This window comes from Cucurbita maxima, unplaced genomic scaffold, assembly GCF_002738345.1.
Source record: "Cucurbita maxima cultivar Rimu unplaced genomic scaffold, Cmax_1.0 Cma_Scf00010, whole genome shotgun sequence".
NCBI lineage: Eukaryota > Viridiplantae > Streptophyta > Magnoliopsida > Cucurbitales > Cucurbitaceae > Cucurbita > Cucurbita maxima.
The window spans coordinates 230331-234915 of NW_019272026.1; positions in this window are offsets into that span (position 1 = coordinate 230331).

Genomic DNA, 4585 nt, shown 5'->3' on the forward strand with positions numbered 1-4585 from the left:
ATCATTCATATCATATCGTTTCTCATTCTTTAGTTCTCAAATCCTACAGAATTTCAACTGGATTATATTTCATGCCATTTATCATAATTTCATGTCATTCATATCATGCTGTATGCACACAATTTAAGAGACCTAACATAACGTTCTATGCTTTTAACTTAACATTTCATCATACACACATCATACCATGACATATTGCATCACAATGTATCATTTCATAAACAAGTCATAACGTAAACACTTCGTAGTCATATCGTTTTCTAACTTATCGTAGCCTTAACGTTCTTATACCTATCACAGACATATCATTATGTGAACGTATCTTAATCATATCATCACCAGAACTTAACCTAACGTTATCGTACTATCAATCCTAACGCTATCGTTCTATCAATCTATCACAAAACTATACCTTTCTACTCGTAACCTAATCATATTCTTCCATCAATCTCTCTTATCCATATCACTTCGGTATGTAACCTAACCTTAACGTTTCATGAACGTATTTTACTCCTATCGTTACATTTCATTTTGTGCAACCTTCTCGTATCCTATCTCAAACCTATCCTTGAACATATCGTACCGTAATTATTATCATACAATTCACATATTATAACATATACATAACATATAAGAAGCATATCGGTCCATAGATTATTCACACACATCAATATATATGACACGTGCAGAACCATGGGGCACGTGTCAACATCAAATATAACCATGCCGGTAGTAAGGTCACTTACCTAGCTAGCTTAAGTCGTTGTCACGAATATATCTTTAATGAAAGTTCGATTTCGTTCTTTGAAATCCGAGTCAACCTATATGAGCCCATGACATCAGTTTCAGGTTTGAACTCTACAACATTATTTCTCTAATTTACATTGGTTCATTGTTAAAAGTCTTGAAATTTTATATATCTATACTCATATTTTTATTAAAAAATCTTATTTTCTAGGGTTACTTTTGTAGAAGAAAGTAGATACAACTATTTCAAGTTAGTTTGGGGTTTACTAATTCTGTATTTACCTTTCCCTCTATATTTAGTTTGTGGTTTTTAATTTCTAATCTTCTTTTTTTATTTGTTGCCTTTTAATTCTGATTTCATATTCCAAATTTAGAGTGGATGTCTGTTTCCAAATCTTTCTTTATCTCAATGTTTTCTATTCATAAGTTTTCTTGGCCCTTCCATCTTTAATCTATTCATTTTGCTACTGATAAAAATTTAATCTAATATTACTAATACAAAAATTTAATCTAATATTACTAATTGATTTACTAGAATCATATAAATATGATTGACATTTAGTTTCTAACTCAAAGCTGGATCATTGTAATAATTCAACAAAGATCTAACTATAATTGGTTTTGATTTCTAAAAAAAATTAGGATAAAAGAAAATGAAGATTTAATATATATACGTTGTTGGTCAGATCTATCTTCACGGAAATATCTGTTGAATCTCAACTAGGTAAATGTCATTCTCATTTTTTTTCTTTGAGAATTATTGTTTTTCTTTTTCTTTTTGCAATAGTTACTTTCTGTCATAAGTATGGGTTGAGGAGAGATAATTATGGGAATGGATGAGAGGTTAGTAGAGAGAAGTGGGGGAAAGATTTATTTTTTTATTTTTTATTTTTTTTAATTATAATTATAATTAATTTATTAATTTATTATTATTATTATTTTAACTATTTTTTTTATAATTTTTTATTTGTATATTTGTTTATTTAATTTGGGGCTATTACATTATAATTGTATTCAAAATGTTTCAACTTGACCTATTACATGATCCAAGACTAAGAATATTCGAGAAACATTCATTCTTCATCTTGAAAATTGGATAGGCTCGATTCAACTTCCATTTCATGTGTTAGAAGTTGATTCGAATGATGAAGGATCATTGGGAGATTAAGTGAATATTTGTAAGGTTGAATTGGGTAGCTGTTGTTAAACCAGGTAGAATACTTTATGAAATGAGTGGAGTAGCCAAAAATATAGCCAGAAAAGTTATTTCAATACTTGGGATAGAAATGTAGAATCCAACGAAAGCAGTCTTTGTTTGAGATGAAAAAAAAAATTGAAGATTTCTTTTTTTGTTTACTTCCCCTTTAAGTTGAAAGAAAAGATTCCAAAATAATATGATTTAACCTCAAACTCCGTTGAAGTGGATGATGGAGTTTCTATAAATAACACTTGTTTGCCAACTTTATTATTTTTTTTTATGAATTAAATTAAGCACTCACGTTCAAACTTTCACCCTTAAAAATTGAGATCATCTTTGTCGTTTCTAAATTTCATGCCATTCTTATGGTAGATTGCATCCGAGCCATTAAATCAAGTTTTGATTAAGTTCAATTGTGAAGTGACTCAAAATGTTTAAAATCTTGCGTCTAGATTTTTAACTAAGATAATCTAATTCTTGTTTTATTAATTGGTTGATATGAATTTGGTATAAGAATGGGTTAATTTCTTTAATTCAAGAGTTTTTACTACAACAAAAGTTTGGAGGGCTGAGGATTAAAATTGTCTTGTCAATTTGGTATAGAGCCTAGGTTACATGTCTTACCTACTGTAGGTAATTTATATGTTTTCAAATCTCTCCATTTAATTCATTGTTTTCATTTCCACCCTTGTTTGTTTGTGATCTTTTGACTTTTTCTCATTTTGTTCTTAAATATCATATTTAGATCTTAAAGAAAAAAATCTAGAATTTTACTTTTTAATATTGTGTTTATAAATTCTTATCATTAGACCATTGGCAGGTTTATTTGAAGTTCAAATAAACTTCGATTCACATTTTTCTTAAACCATCTAAATCTTGAACGGTTGTGCTTCGTATTTTTCTTTCATAATTTACACTTAAAATAACTTTTGAATTTGTCCAAATTTGGTAAAAAGAAAAGTTATCAAATTCTACCCAAAAATATTTGTATCCAATCATTTATTATTTTATTTTTCTGTGATTTCATAATTAACTTATGTTCATTGCCTTCAATAGCTTGCTACTCTAAGAACAACTTTATCCATATATTAGCTTACCTTGATCATAATTTAGTCACTTTTCCAAATAGTCTACCTTTGTGTGTAATAAACACGAGTGTTTCTAAGCGTAAAATTAGTGAGTTGAGTGTGTGAGATCCTAAACACATTTAACTACTGTTTGTATAATCATGAACCAAGACGGGAAAATGGAGAGGAGATTAATGAAGTTAGGTGGAGAGAAGCACAAGTCGAAGCCATTATTTGTTTGAATCAAGATTTTAGTACCTTGACAAACCGAATGGAGCAAATTAAAATTGCTTTAGGTAATCGAAATAATCTTAAATTAAAGAGTTTAAAATGAAAAAGAATTCCAGGAGAACGAGGAGGAAATATAAGACAGGAGTCATTTGACACTTGTTACAAGAAGACATCTTAAAACTCAAATTACAAAGAATGTTGTTGATGATCAAAGAGACAACCTCACACACCGTGTTTAGTTGAAGGGACTCCTTGTAGTCTTGTTAATGATATTAGAAGTTGTATCAATATAGTAAGTACCATGTTAATCAAAAGGTTGAGAATTCCAAGCCAACAACATCCTAAACCTTACAAGCTTCAATGGCTCAATGACGGTAGAACAATGAAGGTAGTTTCTAAAATTTTAATATCTTTTACGTTGGGAAAATATAATGATGAAGTTATTTGTGATGTGTTACCAATGCTTGTAAGAGACATCTTGCTTGGCTGACCTTGACAATTTGATAGGAAGGTCATGTATGATTGTTATTTGAATAGGTATTCTTTTACAAAAGATAATAGAAAAACTACTCTTGTACCTTTCAGTGAGTGAGATGCATTTGCTGATCAATTAAATTGGAGGAAAAAAAAGTTTGAAGAAGAAGAATGGTAAGAAAAAAAGAAGTCAAAATTAGAGAAAATCAAAGAAAAAATATTGAAAAGAATGAAAAAGAGAGGGAATTGAAAAAAAAAAAAAGAAAAAAAAAAGAAAAAAAAGAAAAGAAAGTGAGTTGTTTGGCTAGAGTAGGAGAGGTGAGATAATATTTTCACAAAAAACCATCTTTGTAATTATGTACAAGGAAGGATGTTTGGTCAGTAATGAAAACAATTTGTCTTTACCTAATGTGTTTCTCTTTCTTTTAGAGGAACTTGAAAATTGTTCCAAAATGAAGTACTTAAAGGACTACCTCCCATCAGGATTCATGTAGGAGATATATGGGCAACACCTCCCATTAGGATTCATGTAGAAGATATATGAAAACAGCTTCCAAAACTAATTTTTGATTGTATGAATGACTCGTTATTCCTTTTGGGTTAACTAATGTTCCTAGTACATTTATGCGCTTAATAAATCATGTTTTGAGGGAATTTTTGGGAAAACATGTTGCTGTATTTTGATGATATTTTAATTTATTCGAAGACATTGCATTAGCATGTGGAGTATGTTAAGTCGGTTTTGATTAACTAAGAAAAGAGAAACTTTATGCTAATTTTAATAAGTGTAGTTTTTGCATGGAAAAAGTAGATGACGAGAAAGTTAAAGAAATAAGGAATTGATCAACAAAAAAAAAAAAAAAAAAAA